Consider the following 17,034-nt stretch of genomic DNA (forward strand, 5'->3'; position numbering starts at 1 on the left):
CTTGTAGTTTGCTATCTGGTACATCACACCTGTGATGTGGCCACAACTCTGGCAGAAACACCAAGACACTTGTAGTTTGCTATCTGGTACATCACACCTGTGATGTGGACACAACTCTGACTCTGACAGTATCACCAAGACACTTGTAGTTTGCTATCTGGTACATCACACCTGTGATGTGGACACAACTCTGACAGTAACACCAAGACACTTGTAGTTTGCTATCTGGTACATCACACCTGTGATGTGGCCACAACTCTGACTCTGACAGTATCACCAAGACACTTGTAGTTTGCTATCTGGTACATCACACCTGTGATGTGGCCACAACTCTGGCAGAAACACCAAGACACTTGTAGTTTGCTATCTGGTACATTACACCTGTGATGTGGCCACAACTCTGACAGTAACACCAAGACACTTGTAGTTTGCTATCTGGTACATCACACCTGTGATGTGGCCACAACTCTGACAGTAACACCAAGACACTTGTAGTTTGCTACCTGGTACATCACACCTGTGATGTGGCCACAACTCTGGCAGTAACACCAAGACACTTGTAGTTTGCTATCTGGTACATAACACCTGTGGTGTGGCCACAACTCTGACAGTAACACCAAGACACTTGTAGTTTGCTATCTGGTACATAACACCTGTGATGTGGCCACAACTCTGACAGTATCACCAAGACACTTGTAGTTTGCTATCTGGTACATAACACCTGTGATGTGGCCACAACTCTGACAGTAACACCAAAACACTTGTAGTTTGCTATCTGGTACATCACACCTGTGATGTGGCCACAACTCTGGCAGTAACACCAAGACACTTGTAGTTTGCTATCTGGTACATCACACCTGTGATGTGGCCACAACTCTGACTCTGACAGTATCACCAAGACACTTGTAGTTTGCTATCTGGTACATCACACCTGTGATGTGGCCACAACTCTGGCAGTAACACCAAGACACTTGTAGTTTGCTATCTGGTACATAACACCTGTGATGTGGCCACAACTCTGACTCTGACAGTATCACCAAGACACTTGTAGTTTGCTATCTGGTACATCACACCTGTGATGTGGCCACAACTCTGGCAGTATCACCAAGACACTTGTAGTTTGCTATCTGGTACATCACACCTGTGATGTGGCCACAACTCTGGCAGTAACACCAAGACACTTGTAGTTTGCTATCTGGTACATCACACCTGTGATGTGGCCACAACTCTGGCAGTAACACCAAGACACTTGTAGTTTGCTATCTGGTACATCACACCTGTGATGTGGCCACAACTCTGGCAGTATCACCAAGACACTTGTAGTTTGCTATCTGGTACATCACACCTGTGATGTGGCCACAACTCTGGCAGTAACACCAAGACACTTGTAGTTTGCTATCTGGTACATCACACCTGTGATGTGGCCACAACTCTGACTCTGACAGTATCACCAAGACACTTGTAGTTTGCTATCTGGTACATCACACCTGTGATGTGGCCACAACTCTGGCAGTAACACCAAAACACTTGTAGTTTGCTATCTGGTACATCACACCTGTGATGTGGCCACAACTCTGGCAGTAACACAAAGACACTTGTAGTTTGCTATCTGGTACATCACACCTGTGATGTGGACACAACTCTGGCAGTAACACCAAGACACTTGTAGTTTGCTATCTGGTACATAACACCTGTGGTGTGGCCACAACTCTGACTCTGACAGTATCACCAAGACACTTGTAGTTTGCTATCTGGTACATAACACCTGTGATGTGGCCACAACTCTGACAGTAACACCAAGACACTTGTAGTTTGCTATCTGGTACATCACACCTGTGATGTGGACACAACTCTGACTCTGACAGTATCACCAAGACACTTGTAGTTTGCTATCTGGTACATCACACCTGTGATGTGGCCACAACTCTGACTCTGACAGTATCACCAAGACACTTGTAGTTTGCTATCTGGTACATCACACCTGTGATGTGGACACAACTCTGACTCTGACAGTATCACCAAGACACTTGTAGTTTGCTATCTGGTACATCACACCTGTGATGTGGCCACAACTCTGACTCTGACAGTATCACCAAGACACTTGTAGTTTGCTATCTGGTACATCACACCTGTGATGTGGACACAACTCTGACTCTGACAGTATCACCAAGACACTTGTAGTTTGCTATCTGGTACATCACACCTGTGATGTGGACACAACTCTGACAGTAACACCAAGACACTTGTAGTTTGCTATCTGGTACATCACACCTGTGATGTGGCCACAACTCTGACTCTGACAGTATCACCAAGACACTTGTAGTTTGCTATCTGGTACATCACACCTGTGATGTGGCCACAACTCTGACTCTTACAGTAACACCAAGACACTTGTAGTTTGCTATCTGGTACATCACACCTGTGATGTGGCCACAACTCTGGCAGTAACACCAAGACACTTGTAGTTTGCTATCTGGTACATCACACCTGTGATGTGGCCACAACTCTGGCAGTAACACAAAGACACTTGTAGTTTGCTATCTGGTACATCACACCTGTGATGTGGCCACAACTCTGACTCTGGCAGTAACACCAAGACACTTGTAGTTTGCTATCTGGTACATCACACCTGTGATGTGGCCACAACTCTGGCAGTAACACCAAGACACTTGTAGTTTGCTATCTGGTACATCACACCTGCGATGTGGCCACAACTCTGACAGTAACACCAAGACACTTGTAGTTTGCTATCTGGTACATCACACCTGTGATGTGGACACAACTCTGACTCTGACAGTATCACCAAGACACTTGTAGTTTGCTATCTGGTACATCACACCTGTGATGTGGCCACAACTCTGGCAGAAACACCAAGACACTTGTAGTTTGCTATCTGGTACATCACACCTGTGATGTGGACACAACTCTGACTCTGACAGTATCACCAAGACACTTGTAGTTTGCTATCTGGTACATCACACCTGTGATGTGGACACAACTCTGACAGTAACACCAAGACACTTGTAGTTTGCTATCTGGTACATCACACCTGTGATGTGGCCACAACTCTGACTCTGACAGTATCACCAAGACACTTGTAGTTTGCTATCTGGTACATCACACCTGTGATGTGGCCACAACTCTGGCAGAAACACCAAGACACTTGTAGTTTGCTATCTGGTACATTACACCTGTGATGTGGCCACAACTCTGACAGTAACACCAAGACACTTGTAGTTTGCTATCTGGTACATCACACCTGTGATGTGGCCACAACTCTGACAGTAACACCAAGACACTTGTAGTTTGCTACCTGGTACATCACACCTGTGATGTGGCCACAACTCTGGCAGTAACACCAAGACACTTGTAGTTTGCTATCTGGTACATAACACCTGTGGTGTGGCCACAACTCTGACAGTAACACCAAGACACTTGTAGTTTGCTATCTGGTACATAACACCTGTGATGTGGCCACAACTCTGACAGTATCACCAAGACACTTGTAGTTTGCTATCTGGTACATAACACCTGTGATGTGGCCACAACTCTGACAGTAACACCAAAACACTTGTAGTTTGCTATCTGGTACATCACACCTGTGATGTGGCCACAACTCTGGCAGTAACACCAAGACACTTGTAGTTTGCTATCTGGTACATCACACCTGTGATGTGGCCACAACTCTGACTCTGACAGTATCACCAAGACACTTGTAGTTTGCTATCTGGTACATCACACCTGTGATGTGGCCACAACTCTGGCAGTAACACCAAGACACTTGTAGTTTGCTATCTGGTACATAACACCTGTGATGTGGCCACAACTCTGACTCTGACAGTATCACCAAGACACTTGTAGTTTGCTATCTGGTACATCACACCTGTGATGTGGCCACAACTCTGGCAGTATCACCAAGACACTTGTAGTTTGCTATCTGGTACATCACACCTGTGATGTGGCCACAACTCTGGCAGTAACACCAAGACACTTGTAGTTTGCTATCTGGTACATCACACCTGTGATGTGGCCACAACTCTGGCAGTAACACCAAGTCACTTGTAGTTTGCTATCTGGTACATCACACCTGCGATGTGGCCACAACTCTGACAGTAACACCAAGACACTTGTAGTTTGCTATCTGGTACATCACACCTGTGATGTGGACACAACTCTGACTCTGACAGTATCACCAAGACACTTGTAGTTTGCTATCTGGTACATCACACCTGTGATGTGGACACAACTCTGACAGTAACACCAAGACACTTGTAGTTTGCTATCTGGTACATCACACCTGTGATGTGGCCACAACTCTGACTCTGACAGTATCACCAAGACACTTGTAGTTTGCTATCTGGTACATCACACCTGTGATGTGGCCACAACTCTGGCAGAAACACCAAGACACTTGTAGTTTGCTATCTGGTACATCACACCTGTGATGTGGACACAACTCTGACTCTGACAGTATCACCAAGACACTTGTAGTTTGCTATCTGGTACATCACACCTGTGATGTGGACACAACTCTGACAGTAACACCAAGACACTTGTAGTTTGCTATCTGGTACATCACACCTGTGATGTGGCCACAACTCTGACTCTGACAGTATCACCAAGACACTTGTAGTTTGCTATCTGGTACATCACACCTGTGATGTGGCCACAACTCTGGCAGAAACACCAAGACACTTGTAGTTTGCTATCTGGTACATAACACCTGTGGTGTGGCCACAACTCTGACAGTAACACCAAGACACTTGTAGTTTGCTATCTGGTACATAACACCTGTGATGTGGCCACAACTCTGACAGTATCACCAAGACACTTGTAGTTTGCTATCTGGTACATAACACCTGTGATGTGGCCACAACTCTGACAGTAACACCAAAACACTTGTAGTTTGCTATCTGGTACATCACACCTGTGATGTGGCCACAACTCTGGCAGTAACACCAAGACACTTGTAGTTTGCTATCTGGTACATCACACCTGTGATGTGGCCACAACTCTGACTCTGACAGTATCACCAAGACACTTGTAGTTTGCTATCTGGTACATCACACCTGTGATGTGGCCACAACTCTGACAGTAACACCAAGACACTTGTAGTTTGCTATCTGGTACATAACACCTGTGATGTGGCCACAACTCTGACTCTGACAGTATCACCAAGACACTTGTAGTTTGCTATCTGGTACATCACACCTGTGATGTGGCCACAACTCTGGCAGTATCACCAAGACACTTGTAGTTTGCTATCTGGTACATCACACCTGTGATGTGGCCACAACTCTGGCAGTAACACCAAGACACTTGTAGTTTGCTATCTGGTACATCACACCTGTGATGTGGCCACAACTCTGGCAGTAACACCAAGACACTTGTAGTTTGCTATCTGGTACATCACACCTGTGATGTGGACACAACTCTGGCAGTATCACCAAGACACTTGTAGTTTGCTATCTGGTACATCACACCTGTGATGTGGCCACAACTCTGGCAGTAACACCAAGACACTTGTAGTTTGCTATCTGGTACATCACACCTGTGATGTGGCCACAACTCTGACTCTGACAGTATCACCAAGACACTTGTAGTTTGCTATCTGGTACATCACACCTGTGATGTGGCCACAACTCTGGCAGTAACACCAAAACACTTGTAGTTTGCTATCTGGTACATCACACCTGTGATGTGGCCACAACTCTGGCAGTAACACAAAGACACTTGTAGTTTGCTATCTGGTACATCACACCTGTGATGTGGACACAACTCTGGCAGTAACACCAAGACACTTGTAGTTTGCTATCTGGTACATAACACCTGTGGTGTGGCCACAACTCTGACTCTGACAGTATCACCAAGACACTTGTAGTTTGCTATCTGGTACATAACACCTGTGATGTGGCCACAACTCTGACAGTAACACCAAGACACTTGTAGTTTGCTATCTGGTACATCACACCTGTGATGTGGCCACAACTCTGACTCTGACAGTATCACCAAGACACTTGTAGTTTGCTATCTGGTACATCACACCTGTGATGTGGCCACAACTCTGGCAGAAACACCAAGACACTTGTAGTTTGCTATCTGGTACATTACACCTGTGATGTGGCCACAACTCTGACAGTAACACCAAGACACTTGTAGTTTGCTATCTGGTACATCACACCTGTGATGTGGCCACAACTCTGACAGTAACACCAAGACACTTGTAGTTTGCTACCTGGTACATCACACCTGTGATGTGGCCACAACTCTGGCAGTAACACCAAGACACTTGTAGTTTGCTATCTGGTACATCACACCTGTGATGTGGCCACAACTCTGACAGTATCACTAAGACACTTGTAGTTTGCTATCTGGTACATCACACCTGTGATGTGGCCACAACTCTGACTCTGACAGTATCACCAAGACACTTGTAGTTTGCTATCTGGTACATAACACCTGTGATGTGGCCACAACTCTGACAGTAACACCAAGACACTTGTAGTTTGCTATCTGGTACATCACACCTGTGATGTGGCCACAACTCTGACAGTAACACCAAGACACTTGTAGTTTGCTATCTGGTACATCACACCTGCGATGTGGCCACAACTCTGACAGTAACACCAAGACACTTGTAGTTTGCTATCTGGTACATCACACCTGTGATGTGGCCACAACTCTGACAGTAACACCAAGACACTTGTAGTTTGCTATCTGGTACATAACACCTGTGATGTGGCCACAACTCTGACAGTAACACCAAGACACTTGTAGTTTGCTATCTGGTACATCACACCTGCGATGTTGCCACAACTCTGACAGTAACACCAAGACACTTGTAGTTTGCTATCTGGTACATCACACCTGCGATGTGGCCACAACTCTGACAGTAACACCAAGACACTTGTAGTTTGCTATCTGGTACATCACACCTGTGATGTGGCCACAACTCTGACAGTATCACCAAGACACTTGTAGTTTGCTATCTGGTACATCACACCTGTGATGTGGCCACAACTCTGACAGTATCACTAAGACACTTGTAGTTTGCTATCTGGTACATCACACCTGTGATGTGGCCACAACTCTGACTCTGACAGTATCACCAAGACACTTGTAGTTTGCTATCTGGTACATCACACCTGTGATGTGGCCACAACTCTGACAGTAACACCAAGACACTTGTAGTTTGCTATCTGGTACATCACACCTGTGATGTGGCCACAACTCTGACAGTAACACCAAGACACTTGTAGTTTGCTACCTGGTACATCACACCTGTGATGTGGTCACAACTCTGACAGTAACACCAAGACACTTGTAGTTTGCTACCTGGTACATCACACCTGTGATGTGGCCACAACTCTGACAGTAACACCAAGACACTTGTAGTTTGCTATCTGGTACATCACACCTGTGATGTGGCCACAACTCTGACAGTAACACCAAGACACTTGTAGTTTGCTATCTGGTACATCACACCTGTGATGTGGCCACAACTCTGACAGTAACACCAAGACACTTGTAGTTTGCTATCTGGTACATCACACCTGTGATGTGGCCACAACTCTGACAGTAACACCAAGACACTTGTAGTTTGCTATCTGGTACATCACACCTGTGATGTGGCCACAACTCTGACAGTATCACCAAGACACTTGTAGTTTGCTATCTGGTACATCACACCTGTGATGTGGCCACAACTCTGGCAGTAACACCAAGACACTTGTAGTTTGCTATCTGGTACATCACACCTGTGATGTGGCCACAACTCTGACAGTAACACCAAGACACTTGTAGTTTGCTACCTGGTACATCACACCTGTGATGTGGTCACAACTCTGACAGTAACACCAAGACACTTGTAGTTTGCTATCTGGTACATCACACCTGTGATGTGGCCACAACTCTGACAGTAACACCAAGACACTTGTAGTTTGCTATCTGGTACATCACACCTGTGATGTGGCCACAACTCTGACAGTTTCACTAAGACACTTGTAGTTTGCTATCTGGTACATCACACCTGCGATGTGGCCACAACTCTGACTTTGACCAATGGTACAGGAACAAACAGCTGTCACCACAGAAAGTGAATGACAGCTGAAATATATCTGGAGAAAAAATAAGTATTACTTTTCATTATACTAGTATTAATTACATTTCTTTTCACAATCATTTAAAAATAGATTATACCACAGTAACCAGTAGCAACTGATTTCAACATGCTGAGGTACAGATCTAATCATTATCAGTCACATGAATTGAAACAAAGTAATTATAATCCTGGTGAAAGGGAAAGTGAAAAACAATTACTGATGAGTATGATAAATAACTTCAACTGATACAAAATGAATGTAGGCCTATTCATTATATACGCAAGGATAATTCTAGGATGGAGCCTTGTGCCTAAATTTGAAAAAAAGGCTCACATTTTCAAATACAATGGGGCATTTTAACATTGTGCTGTATGGGCAAGTGTGGGTGTACCTCTGGACTATTTGAAATTTTCACATAAAGGGCCCATGTCAGAAAATTCCTAGAGTAAACCCTGTATATGGCTTCAAATAAAATAAACATTACTTTAACACCATATACTAGTATTATCAAAACCTCAACTTGATGAGGTGATTCGTTTTTCCTCTGTGATCTGTTACAATATATGCTGTAACACGAACAACGTCATCACCTGTAGGAACCACTGAAAAAAAATAAATGTGCGAAATATTTAAACAGAAAACAACTGTGTACAACAAATAATTGTATCACGTTAATAATACAAAAAATCTACTGTAGTAGAACTATCTACTACATCCAGCATATGCTTATGATTGCGTATAATCTAGATTTTCCAGCTCAATCAATATGCCGCTTGCTTGAAGAATTTCGAATCGGAATTGAAGGATTTGAAACCTTGACACCTTATAAGTTGAGTCTTCTGTTTTGTTCTTGCTGGTATTTAACGTGAATGACTTCCCCTGATAGCATTTCAAAGTTATGACTTAGAGTAGCTTCCCCTAATAACTGCCGGGCAACGTCGTAAACATTAGCCTAGATATCTACGTCATACGACTTATTGTGTTGTGTAGGCTATTGAAGAACAGCGATTACTCGCCCTTCAGGCCGTGGATATAAGCTTCAGACAAGTATTTGTAGCCCTTTCCCATCTGTGATTTTCTCGAGCTAACGGACAGTTTATAAATATAGTGTTCCACGAACGAAAATGTGAACTCAGGAAGTACGTTTAGATTTTGCCATTATATAAGGTGACTTTGCCTACGGTAGCCTCGTTCTGGTTAGATATGAATATTCATGAGGCCTCATTAAGAACAGTCTATTGACCTTTTTCACACTTTCGCCATCTTGGATCGAAAACGAGGCTTGGAGAGCATAGCTCCATGCAGTGAGAGTCGCATCAGCTCATAGGGAACAGACAGCATGTTGTGCATTTCACTGATGGACATTTTAAACAAACAAAAAATGGTATCCTCTGAATCTAATACAGAAGATATTTCACATTAAATCATGAGGTCCAACTAAAATATGCCTGTAATACACTGGAATTAGCATTTTGCTGTCAGGATCCCGGAAGTGAATCGAAAGGTGCATTTCGAGATACGTATTTCAGAAATAGATTGTTTTATCATAACCTCGTCGGCATATAGATACAATGTGACAGGACATTCAATGACAGAAGTTTTGTATCGTAAATAAACCGCATAACATGAAACACGTCAGTTTCCTTTTGCAAAATTGCTCAGTCATTGCGTGGCTTGGCGAACTCTAGATCAAGATTGAGATCATGTTTATTTCACGTTTCATAATAGTGGTGTTTGCTGCACAACGCACAACGTTTTGCCATGAGTCCAGTTGACAAAAGACACTGTTTCTGCTAAGATTTTCATTCTAACATATTACAATGTTAATTATGAAAATAATTCGTGTGTGTCAAAATAAATATTCAGAAGGGGCGATAACTCTATTCAGTGTGTACAATGACAGATGATACTTTCAAACATCACTTACTTAAATGATTATTGCCGATTGAGATTGCACCGTGCACGACAAAAGTAATAATGTGTGAACTGTTTAAAATAAGTTAAAGGGAAACTAAAAACTGATAAATATAAATAATGTATGAAATTGAAGAAATATAAGAATTGATACAACTACCAACTTCTTGAACACCCTCACCTAATCCTGTATGATGATAGGTAATTGTATATCAAAAGGAAGCTACTAATACATTTATCCTGAATAGTTTGAAAATGTCTTGATCAGATATGAGTACAGATAAAATAACAAAAGACATAAAGGAATCAACTTCAATTGGTAATCAAGCCAAGATAAAATATATGTATCGGTACAAATTATGTTGATGGAACAATCTGGATTTCTCATATTTAACAAAGAAAAACAAACCAAAATTTTCATATCTTTATTTCTCACAATATATGTTTTCAAAACTAAACATGGACTGGGTGTCTTTGTCAGTCAAAAGCACCTAATTAAATTCCAGGAGGAAATAATTTTCTTGCTTGTAAACAAATGGTACAAAGTGCTTTTTCAGTGTCCGATAAATATTGGCCATGTTGATTTGTGAGTGAATAAGGCTTTTCACTTCCTCGTCCTATTTAAGTGAAATATGACAGGAAGCACATTTGTTGATTAAATGATTATGGCTTTTCACTTCCTCGTCCTTTGACAGGACGCACATTGTAACCATTGTGTTACTGTCAGCAGAAAGCTCCTCCAGACATCCGTCACCGGATACTAGTACTTCATTGTGTTGACTGGCTGGCCTGAAATGAATAATTCAATAATATTGTAATAATATTCCTACTTCAATAACATTTTTTGTAAACAATGCATATTCACCTTCTCTCAAAATATTGCTTATTTAGAAAACAACATTCTTCTGAAATAGAGAAGTTTAAGGAAATTTAATCACAGTGTGTAACATTACATGCTACGAACAATCTTGAAGGCATCAATTCATCTGATATGTCGAAAACTCAAACAGTATATTCTTTGTAAACAGTAAACTCAACAGATGCATCAATTTAATGACAGTGTACTAAAGCTCTTTATATCAATGTCACACAGAAATTCACTCTTGTTTAAATGAAACACGTTTTGATATTTGCATTACCGGTATGTCTTTAATCATGAAATACTTTGTTTAGTCTAACCATGTTGAAAACATACTTTTGCTGGAGTGAAAATCAGGTGAAATATCACGTTTTGTCACACCTACAGTCAGTCTGCCTCATTGACACTATGGTTTTCTGAGTAAGGTCATGAAGATCACAAAGAAAATATAAGACTTGAATTTATTTTGTCAAATGCAATGTTTATCCCTTCATGTAGTTTACTAAAGTTGATATCTTGACTTGAAAATATTAACTTTGTCAGATCACAAGATGAAATATTATTAAACATATTTTATTGTCCAAAAAGACAAAGGGCAGCACTTATTACCGCCTTCTCCCTATTTACAGTTATACATAATATTGCATAATGAAAATGAACAATTTACAGTTGAAGCTTCCCATTGTGGAAACATAGTGCGCAATATATATACAGTGCTCATATGAAGGATATGTAAAATGTGCTAGAAAGGGAAGACAGTGTGCATCTCATACATATCCTAATATTATACATTTTAGTGTTGAATATAGATTTAACAATATTAATGAATAACAGTTTGGAAACAATAATATGCTAGCTACTGAATCTGTTAGTCGTTTCTATAAATTTGTGTACAGACAAGAATATTTTTGTATTCAGGAAAACATCTAAGTTTGGATCACCAAAAAGAATACTATGTAGAGTTTTTTGTCCTCCAAGATTATCGATAGCTGTCAGTAATGGCTCCCTAAAATCATCATATAAGGTACATTCGAAGAAGAAATGGAATGAATTTTCACAAGGAGCATGCATACAAGGAGCATGAGATAAATTCATGCTATCATCGTTATTTGACAAGGAAAACAAATTTCTTCTATGTATTTACATTTTTTTATTTTTCTCGTTTTGATTGAATTATAAAAAAATATCAAAATGATCACACCACTTGACTTGATTGAAATAAACTAAAGTTCTAAAGATTGTTAACAATAGTAAAATATTACATCATAACAATATAATTATTGCAAATGACACAGTAAGCACAACTATATTCTTATATATAAATTGATATGATTAATAATCAATAATACATGGCAATTGCTTGCACAAAAGAAATCTTTTTGTTTTAAAAGTTTCAAAACATGTTTGTGGACATAAAACCAGATGGGTTTCACAATTAAACAAAGGGAATTAATGAGTTATGATTGCAATACGCATGGGAATTAAAAATAATTCTTTTTATACTTTAAGTTTTTAGTAATGTCAATATCAATTTATGCATTTGAAATATTTGAATACAAACTGTTAAAGAGTTATCTGTTTCTGTAAATTATATAAAGATCAAATGTAGATTGAACATTTACTGGACATTAATTAGTTGGGTTTTTGTTCATTTCATGACATGATTAAATTGGTACAGTAAAGTAAATATCATTTTGGTAGAAATATTAATTGTTACCAAAATTGCAGATCAAACTGTACTTTACTTTAAATATTTACACACCCTTTATGTAATAATTCAGTTGAAATATTACACCTCATGCTATCTAATCTGTCAACATTGACAAGTAGATCGAGAGGTCTAATATTTTATTGGAATGCATTTGAGTCCATTACAATTTACATCAAATACGCAACTGATGCAAACTTTTGATTTGTTACGATTGTAAATTCTCAGTAGGTTACAATTGGATACATTATATCAACATATCAATTTAGTTAGTTTCTGACATATATCTAGATATGGTCAAAAGGTCAATATTTCGACTTCAAATATAACCCGCAAAGTTATTTAAACTCACAATAAATAGTTTGGCTTAATGGTGTGTAAACAATGAATTATTCTTTACAAGATTTCAGTAGCATTTGTATTAAGTCTGTTCAGCTACCATAAACTGCACTGGGAGTTACCAGGTGGTCATGGATATTTTAAATTGAAATCACAACAGAACGGCCAGATTCAAATTTATATCGGTAAGGAGACCAGATAACAGTAGAATAGTTTGTCAATAAGAATAATGTTCAATACTTACGATAAATGTACCGGGATGGTTAAATTGTCACAGTTTGTCCCGATTGCGTGCCTTGTTGACATCTCCATGTGTTTCATGTGCTATCCAGCCTTCACCTTCTGCTCTCCAATCCTCGCTTTCAAACCGGAAGTAGCGAAGTGTGAAAAAGGTCAATAGCCCCCGCCACTTGAAAATATCTTCCCGAGGCAAGGGAGTTAACTGACCATAAAAGTCCACATATATTTTTTGGCTGGACTAACGAGTCTATGCATAGTCCAATCAAAATCACGTAACGAAATCAACATCCAGTTGGTAAACTGACGTGCAGATTTCGGGCGATTGCAGGTTTTGCAAAGCATGTCTGCCGTCAACTGGGCGTTAACAGATAGTTTTATAATCTTTTCATGTTTTTAATCAAGGTGCTCACGTGATTTGATGCACTTCGCGAAGTAAGACCCGTTTTATTACAATATAGATCTTGATTATCGTCTTCACGGGGCGCCGCCATTTTGTTTGAAGCAAATGCAAGTGATATCAGACGTGGAATCTGTTTGGTCAATGGTGGGGGACATAGAAGGGACATAACTCGTTATAGCCACTGGTGGCGCTACGACCGAACCATGAAATTCCAGCCTAGTTTGGAAAGGGTTGAAACTGGACTTTTAAAGTAAGTAAACTTGCCTCGGGAAGATGCTTGAACTAGAATCCCGAAATATCGCGATGATTAATTAACGAAGATAGTTGCAAGTGTGTAATGCTTCTTAAGTGACAACAAGCAATTCCGCCGATAGGGAATATTGCTGACAGTAATGACAAGAACAGCAAAGTGCGCTTTTCAAGAAATATCCATTTTACTAGTTATAAACGTAGAGTCTTGATCACATGGTCACAATCCGGGGGGTTCTGCTATTTAACACCCGGGAGGTTTCATCATTGAATAATGCAGTCAGTCAATAAAACATGTCTTTCTCAGTTTGGTACGATCGTGAGAATATCCACTGTTAATGACCTACAAATAAATAAAACACAGCCACAAACAACAACAAAGTACAAGTAACAAGGTATGAAATATTTGATAGGCCATGAACGGTTTGTTTTTTTGCCCATCGAAGCGGACCTAATGGTAAGTACAGACAAGTTTGTTTCAAAAAATGTTTTTTGGTTTCTTGTTTAACGCTACACCAAGAAAATATTCTAGCTATATGACAGCAATCACTGAGTTTTGACCAGACAATCCAGTGAGTGACACCATTAACAGCGAACTACGCAATTGGGATATGATAACGTGCTTCAACTAAGTCAGCGAGCCCGACAAACCGATCCCGTTAGTCGCGTCTTATGACAAGCTTGGGTTGCTGAAGACCAACTAAAGTAATCATTACTTATTTACAATATATAAGATAATTAATAATTAATGTTCATCATATCTATCTGACTTACATATTTTCATACAGTACGTGAATTTATTTTTTGAAAATACTTCTTTCTGAGTGAACGTCTCTGCAGCGGAATCTGTTGCCATTCTACAAGCGTTTAGAAGGTGGGGCAAATGTCAACATGAAGCAATCATTTTTATATTTCAGTGGCATCCATTTAAGGCATTGAGTCTGCAACTTATGGGTCCAGAAATGAAAAGTTTGACAAACAAAGTATACCTCACGTGATTTGGTTGGGTTCACGCACGTGTCAGTCTGCAGGCTGAATAGCGAGAACAGCTGCTCGAAATTCATTAGTTTACTAAATTAGCTGGCATGACATCAACTGAATTAAAGGTTAAAGTTATGGTATAATGCCGGTTAGTTTTAGGAGCACATGACTGTTTCTTGTTTATTTCGATTAATTTGAGAAACGAACTAATATACGACAGGTTCATGTTATGGCTACTCGTTGCGAGGTTTGTTTGTTGTGGTGCACAGTACTGGGAGACAAGTGCACGTCACTTGGCGTTTTGCATTGCAATTAGCCCCTTACTGTGCCATTTTAGAGATTGATGTATGTGCTGCTTCAAGTGTTATTTTGAAAAAATTGTTGGTGGTGAACTAGTCTCTCACAAGATTGGAGTTACCTCCCCTATATCCACAACAATATTATCACCACCATGGACTATATCACAACTAAATACGCCCTTAATATATTGCATTTGTCTCACATTTAGAATTAGTGCTTATATTAAGGATTTCTAATGTATTTTGAGTACCGTAATGCCTGTAATCTGTGCAAGGTTAACTTGGTTTGTTTGTTTGTTTTTGTTTTGTTTGACGGCGGCCTGTTAAAGATCGAGTGTGGACCAGACTATCCAATGATTGATATCATGACCATCGACCATGACATGCATCAACTAAGTCAGCGAGCCGTACCACACGATCCCGTTAGTCGTATCTTGCGACAAGCAGCATGGGTTGCGGACGACCAGTTCTCACCAGGATCTTCACGGGAGGGTTGAAAGGTGCACCTCCCACCTAGCCAGTGTAATGGCATGGATCAGGTGAGCGAAAAGTGTGTCGCGAAACGAAATATGTGCTATGGCAGGTCATGGGGAAATTGACAAGAAATTTGCCAGGGTTTACTGGGAATGCATCAATGTTGGTTGTGGCACTTATTTGAGTGCGAGGATGTTTGCCCGGCAAATGTCCTTTCTTCCGTGACTAAGATTGCAGGTTGAGGTGTTTATTTTGTCAAACAGCAAGTGCAGTTGGAAGTCACTCCTACTCCTGCCTCCCTGTCCGTAAGCAGGTTGTCCCGGAATCACTCGTGACCAACTCGCGTCATTCCGGGATAACTCTTTATGCAGGTTACGGAAAGGCGCGAGTGGTGACGTATGACACGGGTGGTCTCGAATACCTCCGCTGGCAGCATGTCTCTGTGGCGCAATTGGTTAGCGCGTTCGGCTGTTAACCGAAAGGTTGGTGGTTCGAGCCCACCCAGGGACGTAGTAATTTTTTTTTTCATCTTTTATTTCACAAATGTTCTGAAATATATTTGGTTTCATTTATTCATATTCTGCAGAAGACCGTCATTTGTTTTAGAGAGAAATGAATTGTTAACGAAGATAGTTAATACAACCAGAGTTTTTAAAAATAGTTTCTGACAATATTATTAAAACACAACAACTTTGTATTCATATTCTTTTTATTTCAGTGGTTGAGTCATGATCTACAAGTAGGAACTCCATAAATATAAAACTATATATAACACATGAAACTGAACACATCCCTGTAACCAAAGGGTCGTGAATGTTGTTAGGGTACAGCTTTGAATTCTTGTGCACTCAATCACTTACTTAAGCTAACATATTCACAGCTTCATAATGATAGGGGTAGGGTCTGCAGCTTACACCAGACAACTGGTTCTGTACTAGACTTGGTAGAAAAAAAACATAGTCTTACCAGATTTACACTTGTCTTGGACTAACAAAACTGTGTCTATCCCAGGATATGTTTTTCAACAGTGTTTCAAATAAATACAAAAACAAACAAACAATGTTTTCAAATATAGGTTTACTAAAAAAACTATTATTACTTTCAGTACTGAATATGTATGATTCAGGACTACCACAGTGCTTACCATGTTTCTTTTAAGCACACCATTATGCTGAAAGACCTTTTTACTGCATCAGCTGGATAACTCATCAGACACTGTGTAGGTTTATTGTATCCAGCCATGGAAGCAATACCATGCAGCCATACTGTTGACCATCAAAATACTTGCTGCACGAGAATGAAATATTTTGAGACTGAACTTGTCTCTCAGCATTATTTTCAGTCAATTTTAGTGTTTTAATTTCTAGTTCCAAACATGAAGACAATCCTGCGATTAGTTCTTGAGATATCGCGGCAACACCGTTTTCCAACTCCAAAAGCAGATTTACCTGCTGTGACCTTGAAAATGG

At 40.4% G+C, this 17,034-nt stretch overlaps 1 non-coding gene across 1 annotated transcript; it reads left to right on the forward strand.

Moving 5' to 3' along the window:
- Window positions 1–16,001: 16,001 nt before the first annotated feature.
- On the forward strand, window positions 16,002–16,075 carry Trnan-guu. The gene has a single exon. It is a non-coding gene; the product is annotated as a tRNA-Asn (tRNA).
- The last annotated feature ends 959 nt before the right edge of the window (window positions 16,076–17,034 follow it).

Source organism: Haliotis rufescens, unplaced genomic scaffold (genome assembly GCF_023055435.1).
Source record: "Haliotis rufescens isolate VD_foot unplaced genomic scaffold, xgHalRufe1.0.p SCAF_6, whole genome shotgun sequence".
Lineage (NCBI taxonomy): Eukaryota > Metazoa > Mollusca > Gastropoda > Lepetellida > Haliotidae > Haliotis > Haliotis rufescens.